The 13,010-nt window shown below is 50.9% G+C and overlaps 1 protein-coding gene and 1 pseudogene across 1 annotated transcript in view; one reads left to right on the forward strand and one right to left on the reverse strand.

Annotated features, from left to right (window-relative positions):
• Window positions 1–13,010, forward strand: part of LOC126069639 (protein BHLHb9-like) — a 241,386-nt gene that overhangs the window by 158,130 nt on the left and 70,246 nt on the right. The window lies entirely within an intron of this gene.
• Window positions 980–12,895, reverse strand: LOC126068711 (nuclear RNA export factor 3-like; annotated as a pseudogene).

Genomic DNA, 13,010 nt, shown 5'->3' on the forward strand with positions numbered 1-13,010 from the left:
TATTGTGTTGCATTGGGCAAATTTGCTGCAAAAGACCTCTTTAAAGAACTGAAAAGCAAAGATGTCACTTAGAGGACTAACGCATCCCTGACCCAAGCCATGGCATTTCAATCACCTCATACGCATATGAAACTGGGCAATGAATAAGGAAGACCAAAAAAGAATTGATGCCTTTGAATTGTGGTGCTGGTGAAGAATATTGAATATACCATGGACTGCCAGAAGAATGAAAGAATCTGTCTGGGAAGAAGTACAGCCAGAGTGCTCCTTAGAAGCAAGGATGACGAAACTTGGCCTCATGTGCTTTGGACAAGGTATCAGGAGGGACCAGTCCCTGGAGAAGGACAGCATGCTTGGTAAAGTAGAGGGTCAGCAAATAAGAGGAAGACCCTCAATGAGATGGGCTGCCACCGTGACTGCAAGAATGGGCCCAAACATAAAAACTATTGTGAGGTTGTTACAGGACTGGGCAGTGTTTTGTTCTATTGTATATAGGGTACATAAGGTTGCCGCCTCAAGGGCACTTAACAACAAGAATAAAGCCATTGTATAGGCCTTTTTTTTTTAAGGCCTGCAGTTTACCAGCTCCACCCCCATCCAGGGCACCAGGGCTGCCCCTCCACTGGAGCCCTCCTACCCCATTGCTCCTGGGTCAGGGGACGGTCCACAGTGGACTCCTTCCAGAGCTGACCCTGAAGGGCCTGTCTCATATAAATGGGTGTCCATCTCCCCCACCCTGAAGGCATGTTACACACTAGGGTGGGGGACCGTGACTGAAAGAACATTCCTGCTTCTCACAAGTGAGTCATCCCCAGAAGTGTTTTGTTGTTGCTGGTCTGTGGGCAGGATAGCTCTTACCACCTTTTCCTAGTAGACATCACGGGTCACTCAGCTATGGTGCTGCAAGGCGGATCCAGCAGTGGGGGTGGGAGGGAAGAGGAGGATGGTGGAAATGGGTCCTTTGTGGCTTGAACTAGGGTCAATGGGGCGGGGCTGGGGGCGGTGCGGCGGCAGGGTCCACACCAGTCCCACTCAGTGGCTTTGCGCTTGGTGGGGTGGGGCCAGGGGGTGTCACAGACTGCGGTTGGGGTCCACACCGGTCCCACATGAAGGCACAGTTCTTCACAGGAGGCCGCCAAGGGGCGTTACGGGCAGGATCCTGGGGTCTGGAGGTCTCTGCCAGTTCCGCTCGGGTGCATAGGGCTTGGCGCAACGGGGCTGGGAAGAGTCCTGGGGCGGGGACCGTGGGTCTGGGGCTCTGTGCCGGTGCTTTTCGGGGGTGTGGCAATCGACAGGGCAGGGCCGGAAAGTGGCACTGGGTAGGGTTCCGAGGTCCGGAGGTTCGTCCCCGTTCCGCTGGGGGTGGGTGGTGCTTGGCGCGGTGGGGCCGAGGGACGGTGCAGGGCGGGGTCCGGGAGTCCATAGTGTGGCTCCGGTGCTGCTTGGGGGGTTTGGCGAAGAGCGGGGTGACGCTGGGGGTGGTGTAGGGCAGGGTCTGAGCGTCCGGGCAGGTCTCACTCAGCAGCGAGGCCGGCAGTAGGCAGGCAGTACAGAGAAGCAGGAGGGAAGGGAGAGGATATGATGTTCGGAGCTAGGTGGGAGAAAGAAAAGAAAGAAGAGAGAGAAACAAAAGATAGTGAAATAAAAGAAAAACGTGGTCATACTGCGGGAGCCAACGGGTGACGGTGGGGCAGAGCCAAGGAGGCTGTGTGCAACCAGCGCTCTACCTCAGGGGAGCCACAAGGCCGGCCAAGAAAGGGCTGAGGCGGTGCACAGGGCTAGGTGGGCAGGAAAAAAGAAAAGGAAGGGAAAGAGAGTGAAGAAACAAAGAAATTAATAAATAAAACAAACAAAGAAGAATATGGTCCTGAGGGAAGCTACCAATGGGGGCAGGTTGGAACCAGGGTAGCAGTGAGCTGGTGTCTCTCCCACTGGGTGGTGAGGGGCAAGGTCCATCGGGAAGGGCCAGAGGCGGTGTAGGGGGCTAGGTGGGAGGGAGAAAGACAAAGAGAAAGAAAAATAAAATTATGGCCTGAGGGGGCTGCTCATTGGGGCGGGGTGGACCTGGGGTGGTAGTGAGCTGCTGTGAGTAACCCTTCGGAAAGCAGCATACAGGGCACTAGGGTGAGGGGTGGGAAAGCCTGTATCTCTGGTTACCAGGTGCTCTGTCTCCCTTTGGGAGCTTTTGAAATTGCCTTCCCATACTCTCTGTCCAGGTTGGGTGCTGGCTGTACCCCAAGATGGCAAAGCCATGCAGTGTTAACTGTCAGGGCAACTCCATTCCATAGCTGTCCTCGTTATCTGTTCTCTGTAGGTTTCTCCTTCCATTCAGTGCTTGATCTACCTCTTTATCCCTTCATTTGATGCTCAGTGTTCCAGGACTGACCTTTGTATCTGTTTTAGTTCTTCAGATCTTTGCTGCAGAGGGATGGCGTGGTGCTTCTGTCTATACTGTCATGTTGGCCACGCCTCACATATTTTTCATACATCAGTAAAAAACTATCCCCTGAAGTCTTCTTTGAACCAATCCATAGTTTAACTTAATTAGTAAAGCATGTTGCCTTGAGCATTGTGCTCTTTTAAAGAGTTACCTGTGTGGTATCATATTGACAACAGCAACTGGAAAGGTTAGATGACAAGCTTAGGGGCCAGTGAATTTATATTAACGGTGGTGGTGGAATAATGTGGAAAAGGATAGTGAGAGTGGTTACGCAGCGTGAAGAATGTTATCAATGTCACTGAACTGTATGTGTAGAAATAGTTGAAATGCTGTATCTCTTTATAAAGTTTTAGCTGAGTGTTAGACTAGGCAGAGCTTTAATATATTATTTTCCATCTCATGCACATGTGTAGCTTTTCTTGTCCCACTCAGGTGTTCACAGTCACTTGAGGATACAGGTCAGCTTTACCCAAGGGAACACCCCAGAGTTGACCTAGGATGGCAGCTGGTGTCTCTTAAAGCAAGATCCTCTTGCTGGAATTAAGGGACTGGATGACATAGAAGGTAAAAACCAGGGTCACAGACGTGCATGAAACAAAAAGAAACGTGGCTGTGATTTTGGTCCTGACTTCATGCTCCCTTGGGTATAAAAGATAAACGAAAGCCTGATTGTGTCCTTCCTTGCTATGGATTGAACTGCGTTCCCCCAAAATATGAGTTGCAAATCTGAACCCCTGTACCTGTGGCTATAATCCCCATTTGGGAATGGGTTTTCTTTGTTATAATTAGACAGTATCAGTGTAAGGTATGTCTTAAATCAGTCTCTTCTGAAATATAAAAGGGCAGATTAGACACAGAGAAGCCAGCACAACTGGGGGAAGATAGATGCCATGTGACATGAATACAAGTTGAAAAGAGACAAGGACCTTCCCCTAGAGCAGACAGAGATATACCATTTTCCTGTCTCCCTATTGATTTCCTTATGTGTCAAGGACATTAATGCTACATCAGTCATATGTGTGAACACGTTTTTTCTTCCCATCTCTTCATAGGCTCTTTAATGCTGTTTTTCCCAAAGAGTTGTTTTTGAATTTGAATAGCTTCCTACGGCTAAGAAAGCAGTACTGTTCTCTGTATAAAAACAACTGATTAGTACACTAGGAACATAGAAGCCCTGCCCCCAGGTTTATCAGGGTTAGAGAGTGCCCCACCCCTGAAGACACACAGTGGGCTTTACTGTGGGTCCAGGGTTTGACTCTCTTCTCTGTAGTCTCCCAGAAAATCCCTTACCCTCTGGGACCTTCCCTTCCCCCTCTGCAGGACAGTGATGACAATGCCTGCCTCCAATGCATACCGCAGGGATTTGACATAACATGCAACCTCACTCTTTATTTCCAAAAGAAACAGAGAAACTGGGTGGGACAATTACACAGAACAATGGCCCTTTGGGTGAAAGAGTGTCAGCCCCACGAGGTCAGCCTTGGCTTCCTGGGCCACGCTGGGCCCCTCACCTCAGTCACAGCCCAGAGAAAAGAGGGAGAACAGCAAGGATGAAAAAGATGATCAGGACCTTGGCTCCTTTGGAGTTTTCGTTGTCAGAACCATGGAACACTTCATGAAGGTGTCTTCTGGGATCTTGAGCACAGGCTGGAGGGAGGGAAGGGAGGAGGTGGGGCATCATCAGAGCCAGGAGCCCTGAGCGTCATCCCCAGGCCACCTGGCCTCTGTTCACTGGCCTGAGTTCCCAGACCTCACAGTGGACAGAGCAAAAATTTGTGAGGCTCTGGTGTAGTTCCAGTTGTTGCTATGAAGGCACCTGGAGTGGAGGAGGGCCGGGTGACACCCATCAGGGCCAGAGTGAAGACACTGACCACACAAACCCACGTCCTAATCTATGCATCAGAAACATGGTTTCTGCGACATAAGCAGCAGAATGAGCACTGTGGCACATGGTATAACGGAGAAAACTCCTGGAAACCCCAGTGCCTATCAGTAAAGGGACAGCGTCCATGGAATTCAGAAAGTGCTGTGCACCTGTTCAAACAACTACGTTGTGTAGTATGTACTGAGAAGAAAAGATGTTCCTTGTGACAATGACTGAAGTAAAGAAGCAAAAAGCATTACCTGCGAGTTTCCATCATTCGCTCCGCAGCTCCTCCCAGCTTACCCCATCCCCGACCACTCTCAGCACTCACTTCTGAGCCCACTCAAGGTTCAGCCCAGACTGGGCAGTGAACGCTGGCACCATTTCCTGCTGCTCCTGGGAGAGGGTGGGTAGGAAGCTGGAGGAGTTGTGGGCACTGGGGTGGAGAAGGCACCCTGGGTCTCTATGGGGCTGCTGTCCCTCACACACAGTTGGTCATTCACGATGCATAAGCTGGAGGAAGAATGGGCCCTCAGACAGCTAGACAGACAGACAATCCCATATCCCCAGCCAGGATCGTGCTCCCACTCAGCAACTACTTTCCTTCCATTCCTGCTCTGCCTGCGTCCTTCATTCCTTGGCTATTACCCTTTCCCCTCCCACAGAACCTGCCTTTGGAGAAGTACATCCCAGCTGCACTAGATTCATAGGTTACTCCCAACCCAGGGAGTTCTTCACACTGGCCTTTACCCTCTACAACAGCCTAAGGAAGTAGATACTCTAATCTCCATATTCAGAGGAGGACACTGAGTTACAGAGAAGTCATGTAACCTGACCAAGATCACACAGCTGGTGAATGCTGGGGTCAGGGCGAGAACCCTCTATTCCAGCCTCAGAGCCTTTGCTCTTAACCACTGGGTTCAGCTGCTCCTGGGGTCTACCTTTTGGAATTTTGCAATATTGGTGAAACCCAGAGGAAAGTACCATCATCACCGGCGGACACCATTGGCCCCAGGCTGGGATGGGTGTTCCCAAGTGGCACCCACAACACAGCAGATACCTGAAGTTACTGGAAGGAGTAGCGATGAAGATCTGGGTGAAGGCACGGACATGAGCCAGAGACATTCCTTCCACTTCAAGGGCAACAAACAACAATTCCTCTCAGAGTTGCCCATTCTTTACCCACTCACCAGCAGCTCTCCCCAGTCATGGTCTTACCTGATACTCCTGTGGCACCCTGAAGGGAGCCGGACAGGGATAACTGTCTACTGGGAGTCAGGACAGGGTGCCGGCAATGGGGAGGGCAACAACAGGACCAACCACCCCCCAGTGATAGGACCCTACTCTGTGTCAGGCCCTGTGACACACTCTTTACAAGTTCATTTGACTCATTTTTCACAGCAGCCCAAGAGATGGGTATTACTAGCCCCATTTTACAAATGAGGAGACTGAGAAGGAAGCAAGTGTCCCAAGGTGTCAGAGTGAGGGACTGGGATGAGAGCCATCAAACTCCACAGCGTGTGTCCCTAACCCCCGGGCTGTGCTGGGGCAGACAGTTACGGGCATAGGTCAGAGTAGGGTGGGCTGGGGGCAGGGTGGGAGCTCAGAAGCACAGAGGGGATAGGAAGGGAAGGGATCAGGAAAGCCTGGAGAGTTCTGAGAGGGAGCCCGTCAGGGGGAGGGAGCAGTAAATAACATGGGGAAGGGACTCTACAGACACTCACCCTCCTTGAAGGCCCCACTGACAGAAAAGCAGAGCATCTTTTCCTGAAAGTGTAAAACAGCCCAGGCTCCCAGGATCCCCCTAACCTCCTGCCCACCTCAGCCCTCTGGGCCAGCCTCAGGGAGGAAGCAGGTGCTCACCATCTGGACACACATGTCCACCACCAAGGAGCTGACGTCATGCTGGGTTCTGGGCAACACGCTGAGGAAATCAACAATGTCACGTTTTGTGTGTTTCAGCAACTGAACCCGCAGGACTGTGGGGGGAAGATAAAGGCCAGGGGTTGCCTCACTCACCTGGCCCTATGGCTGACCCCTTCACACCTCTTGTCCCACCCACCTTCCCCCTCACACACTCACCAGGGTCCTTGAGATTCCTCATATTCCTGCTCCCCTTGGAATATTTGTCTAAGCTGTGTCTAGGAGAACAAGAGGAACACGAGGTGGGTGACTGTCAGTATCTTTTGGAGAGTCACAGGGCCCAGGGCTGTCACTGGGTCTGTGAAACTCACGGAAATAGGTCCTCAGAGTCGAAGGGAACAGCTAGCGAGAAGCAGGCCCCATTGTGCTAAGCATCCAGGAGACCCCACCTGTCCCCGTAGTCACAGATCCAGTAGTAATACCTGTGGGGAAGTAAAGGGGACAGGCTCTCTGTAGTCTGGGACCCTAAGTAAACTTGAAAGCCCCCCCATGAGCAGAACTGAGCCTGGGTGACCTGGTCCATAACATCCCTCCCTGCCTTGGGGTCCCAGAGATACTTACTGTAGCAGGAATAGTAGGATTAGATTCCCCGGGGTCTCAGATCCGAAGATGCTCCCCTGGAATCAAAAGGGTTCTCAGGACCATGGCTGTTATCCTCTCCTCACCGACCCACTCCCAGCCCTGCTTGATCCGACCTCCTCACCTTGCAGAGTGGTAACTTCTTGGAGGCTTCAGTGCCTAAGACGATGGGTGGGGGTACCTCGTGGTTATCCTGAGGGAGGCAAGAGGAAGCCAGCAGTGCAGACCAGGGAGGTGGCACTGAATGGTCAGGGAAAAGGATGGGCCCAGGAGAGGGTGAGGGTCAGAGGTCAGGGTGAAAGGGCCTTGGAAATTCCATGGCCAAGACTACTGTGATGTCCTCACCAGGGGCTCCCAGAAGCCGGTAAAGAATTGCAGAGAAGATCCATAGACCTTATCAGGTTCCCTTATGGGTCTGTCCCCCACGAAGATTAGGGGTCAGATCAAAAAATCTAACCAGGTCAAGAGCTAAAGAACTCACGGCAGGTTGTCAGTGTTGTCTGTACCAGCTAGAGGAGTCAAGGATAAAGGAAGACACTTACCAGGCGTGATAACTTGGGGAACAATTCCAAGATGGAGCTGTCAAATATAAGACAACACAGAAAAGCAAGTAATGACACATCTGGCCCGCCTCATGGAGGCAAGCCTACACAAGAACACATCCAGGTGTGTCCCACCTATGCTCCAGTGCAACCACCCCTCGTGGACCCTGGGCACCTCCCCCACGGATTCTCCCACAGACAGCTAGTGGGCATTCCCTCCATAACCCTCTCCCCGTCTCCCTCCTCCTGGGAAGCTCCCACAGGAGGGCCTTGACCCCCTTCTCCAGTGACACAGAAGCAGCATGTGGAGTCCAGAATCCAGGGATTCCTTCCTCTCCCTGCCTCACTTAGCTCCCTCCAAGTCCCCAGGGAAGAGTCTAGAGGGAGGAGGGAATGGGGTGGGGCCCAGGGCTCAGCTCCCTCATCAGGTGTCCAGTGCTCTCCCAGACCTGGCCCTGGACAACACCAGGACATCCTCAGGGATGGCCCCAGATGCCGGGGAGGGAGATGGGTGAGGTAGGATCAGGAGGCAGGGAGGGGGTGAGGACAGAAAGGGAGTGCAGGTAGGGAGGGGAGACATTCTGGAGTGGCGACTAAAGAGAAAGAGAAAGCCAAGAAAATGCAAGGGGGAGCAGCTTACTGTGGGTGGTGGGGATTGGGAAGAAAGGGGAAATGGTTCCCTGCTGCTGCCCTGTCCTTCATCTGCTACCTCACCTGGTGCCCAGTGCTCTGTCTGTCTTACTTAGTCCCTTGCCTGATGAATCAGACCATCTTTGTCTACCTAGTGCTGCCCTGAAGGACCAGGCAGGATGCCATGACGTGGAGAAGGGAGGGGGCAGTGCCCCTGAGAGAACAGTCCCTCTGTCTCCTCATCCACCTTTGTCCCCTGTCTTCCACACTGAGGACCTGCCTCACAATGCCCTCTGCCCACTGCAGATAAGCTGCTTCTGACCCTTGCCTCAGGAAGCCCAGATTTCTCCCCCAGGAGGGTCCAGTTCCTTTACTGGGCCATAGGAACAGATATCATAAGATTTCCAACTGGGGCAGGTCGGGGGACCCTTTTGGAGCAAGTGAGAGATGGCTCATCATAGTACAGGGAGGGAAGCCCCATCTCAGCTCAGAGGCAGGAAGGCCTGTCTCAGCAGGAGGCCCTGGTCAGGGGGAGCCTTCACATTCCAGGGCACCAGGATCTGACTCCAGGCAGCCCCACTGGGGGAGTAGGGCACAGTCTGGAGTCCCCTGGTCCTGGAGATGAAGGGGGAGCCCTGCTTCCTGGAACACATTTTGGGGAGGCCTTACCAGAGAAGGCTGGGTGCAGAGAGGCGGGAAACAGACCCCAGCTCAGAGGAGAGGTGAGCAGGCCAGAGGAAGGCAGGGAGACCTCTAAGCACAGGTGAGAGACAGAGAGAGGAGAGGGCAGGGCACGTGGTCCTCCCAGAGGTGCTGGGCTGCAGCCTCCTGCAGACAGGCAGTGTCAGGAGCAGCTCAGGCTGCCAGGGGCCAAAAGAGGGCAAAACTGACCCTATGTTGGTGGACTTATCTGTGAAGGTGGTGCACAGAGGGTTTCTGTCTGCAAACATCTCTTCTGGCTCCAGCTCTTTCACCTTGTCCAACTCCCCTTCAGACTTCCCTTCTAATTATGATGAGGAAACATGAATCAGGGAGAGAGCCAGGAGGGCCCTGCACCCCAGATCCACTCTCTCCCACAAATCCCCTTCCCTGACTCTTATCATCACCCTAATGATCCTTCCCTTTCAATAGTGCTCTGGCTATCACTTCTCACCTCATTTTTGGAGAGGTTCAGGCTCTTGAGTTTGGGGGCCTTCTGCATGGTGTCGGGCAGGCCAACCAGCTGGAAGGGTGTGTTGTTGCTCAAGTTGAAGGACAAAAGCTGTGATGAGGGAAGAGCTAGACTGAAGGTCCAAGAGGTGATATCTGGGACAAATGTGCCCTCCACCCCATCTGTCCCAGCTTCCTCTCAGCACTGGGTCTAAGGCCTCACCTTGGGCCTATTCTCTTCGAGGATCTGCTGGGAGGCAGCCATGCAGTTTCTAAGATTTGTACCCACTTCAATATTATGGGTCAACACATCTTCAGGAAACAAAGAGGAAGGAATCAGAAGGATGAAAGAGGCCCAGCTAGACCAGCGCCCCCACCAACATCTCCCTAAGTTGCCCTCTAACCCTCCCTCTACCCGCACCTGACCCAGAATAACTACTGTCAGTCATACCTGGGTCTGAGTGGACTCTCCGGAGGTCAAGAGCTTGCTGGGGAACTTCATATCCTTTGTTCTTGGTCACCTGCATAGACAGAATCAGGGGTCAGTGCCTCTGAGGCTGAGGTGGAAGCCAGGTAATCAGTGAGGGAGCACGCAGTGGATCTGGGTGTGGGTGCACGTCATGTCTTGAGTCTGCATTACGTTTGGCAGTTTCACCATTTCTGACTTCAGCTCCTTCTGCACAGAGTGGGGTATGGCAGAGGGGCTGACAAAGATAGATATCTGCAGAGAAGACAAGAGAGGCTGGGTTAACTACCAGGAACACTGAAACCCAAGATCAAGCAAGACCCACCACGCAGCCGGCCCTCCTGCTCCTAGCTAGCCCTGGCCATGCTCTGACACGCACACATTTGTTTTCTTCATCCCAAATCTTGCCACTGACTTTCTTCAACTCGAAGGCAATGCTGGCATTCTCCACAAAGAACTGGGCCTGCATGTTCTCATAGTGAAACTTCAAGGAGAGAGAGGGGCAAGAGAAATACAGTAGGAGGCCAGACTCCGTGCTCAACCTGGCCCCTCCACCTGCTCTGTGCTCACCCAGCTGCCTCCTTGTCCTCTCTTACCTCAATCGGGTTGAAGGGGACACTGCATTGGCTCTGGATCAAATTCAGCAGCCACTTCTCATCATGTTTTATGCCAAATGGAATCTAGGATCAAAAGAAAGGATGGGAGCAGAGAGTGACATGGTGGAAATAAAGCTTAAATAGAGACTCAACCATGTGTTCCTTTCCGATCTCTTACCAAGCTTCAAAATATTTTCTAAATATAGGCCAATGACCATTATGGCTAACTTTTGTTCCAGATACGGGTTTGCTAAACACCTTTTTTTTTACATTCAAATATTTTCCTGCAAATATTCAACTTAGGATTTTTAGCATGATTTTCCTTTTGTAAGGTTCCAGGAGATTCTACCTAATGCAGATCCTGCCTGCCCCTCCGATAAGGACTCCAGAGACTTGACTCCATCCCTGTCCCCTACTCCAACCCCTATGTTTGAGTCAAACTGAGCCATGTGGTAGGAGTTTCTCCATCTCCTTGTGAGCAGTTCCCACCTTTGTCTTTAGACAAATTTCCCATTCTCCCTGCCTTCAGCCTGTTCCCTTTTTATTACTTCTCCCTCCCTACCTTTGGACCAATCGAGGATGTTAACACCTAGTAAGAAAAAGGAGAAGTTACCAACTCTCTGTGCCCCAGCAAAGTACCTAGTGTCTCCAGGAGCTCAGCACAGCTCCACCCAACCTGTGTCTCCTGCACATTATGTGCATTTTGCCAGGACACTCACTGTGACCTTGAACCAGCTCCTGGAGCTTCCATCCTGCCTGTTCCCCTGCATTCCTTCCTGTGGAGGTTTTCTGTCTCTCTCCATGTTTCCATAGGTTTGGTCTCCTCTGCGACAGCTGCCTTTCCGATAGTAGGTTGGAATGGCATAGTGTGTGCTATGGGGATGTGGAGAGAAAGAAGGTGTCCATGAATGCCAGGAAAGTCTTCTAACACCTCACCCTACTGATGTCAAGGCTGTAATAATGTTTGCTCAATCATCAGTCTGGTCCGAGTATTGCCCCCTCTACCAGGTTGGAGAAGAGGAATGACAGAGTTACATACACAGTTATGTATTCCACTAGCTGGTATCTGCCACCATGCTGAGTGGTTACTTACTATCTTACTCCAGGGCCCACGTGGGCATCACTCATTGCCACGTCTCTATCTTGCTCCTGGCGTGATGACGGATGAATGCTGGGCCTGACTTTTTGAGACCCACTATCATATCTTCTTTGTGAAATACCCAAGTGTCTTGCTCTTCTTTGGAAAGAATTAACTTGATGACTATCCCCTGAAATGGAGAACAACATATCAATGGTCGGAATGCCAAAAAAGTCCTGTGAAAAAATTATGGCTAGTGAAGTAATTTCACTGACTTTTATAATGTAGAAATAACTATAGCATGGTGCTACAAAGGTTGAAAGACTGCACTGTGGCTCCTCTTCCTTGGATATGAGAGGTAAGGGGCATTCACAGCCCAGGAGAGAGCCAGCACAGTGGAAGGCCTTGGGCAGAGGGTCCGTTCTCTGATGGTAGTCCCTGCTCTGCTGTTCTCAGTCTGAGTGGCCTGGGATAAGGTGCTTAACATCTCTAACCCTTACCTCCCTCTTCTGCTCTAGGGGAATAATAAAATCTACCCAGAATGTTTGGTGTTATAGTTCAAGGGTCAAAGGCTAATTCCCCACTCTGACTTAGAGAAATGAAAGCTAGGTCTAAAGAAAATACCCAAAATGAAGCCTGGAGAGATAAAATGATGGAGAATACCAAAGGAGGGGGCGGGGAGTTAAAGGGGATATAGTGATTAAATCTAACACGAGTTTAATTGGAGCCTTGGAAAGAAAGAACAGGCATAGTGAAGAAGTAGCATTCGAAGAGATCCTAACTGAGAAGTTTCCAAAAGTAACAAAACATATTATGTTGGTAAAACCAGATTAAGACAAAATTTATCCTTTAAGACAAATACATTTCTAGAAAGAAGAGGGAACTTTCATACTGATAAAAGGTTCAATTCCAGAAGAAAATAATAATAAAACAACTCTCAATCTGTGTGCACCTCTTAACATAGAAGCCAAAATATACACAGCAAAAACTGACAGAAGTAAATGCAGAAACAGGCATGTCCACAGTGGCTGTGGGACATTTTAATTAAGTGACAGAAAAAACACATAAATCCAAAATAGTTTAGATATAGAAGATTTAAATAATGTGTGTAAAATATTTACTTATTGGCATAGAACACTGCATATAACAACTACACATGGAACATTCCAGAATAGATCATATTCTGGGCCATAAAACAAGCCTCTAGAAACTTCTATGGAGGTGATGCAATCTACCCTGTATGGTTGGTTTGAGGATTAAAGGGTAAGAGTGGGTTTCCAGCCCCTCCCCTAACTCCAGTTTGACTCCCAAGAATGTTCATTTTCAATGCCCCCAGCCCAGGTGACATTCTCCCTCCCCGAACTCTGAACCACTTGAGTTAGGAATTTCCTTTCAACCAGATGGAAGATTTTAACTCTTTTTATGACCAAACCACAGGAAGAGAAGTTTTCCATGTGGAAACATGACAGGGGTCTCAGGGCCCACCCAATCCCCATCCTCAGGAGAGTGGAAAAGTCACCTGGGTCCTTACAACCTCCCATCTAAAGAGGTCTCCCGGTATTTGGGGGTTGGGGAAGGGCCCAGAATCCCTCCTGCCTCCTGCCTCCTGCCCTGACCAACTCACCCATGGTGTGGCCTGCAGCCAGTGTCCTGTCACCAATGTCCTCACAGGAATTTCCTGAGGAGAATCTGTAGGGTCTGGAGCTTGGGGTGTGGGGCAGATCGAGGAAGGCTGTTGAGGAA

The sequence above is a fragment of the Elephas maximus genome, chromosome X, assembly GCF_024166365.1.
Source record: "Elephas maximus indicus isolate mEleMax1 chromosome X, mEleMax1 primary haplotype, whole genome shotgun sequence".
Taxonomy (NCBI): domain Eukaryota; kingdom Metazoa; phylum Chordata; class Mammalia; order Proboscidea; family Elephantidae; genus Elephas; species Elephas maximus.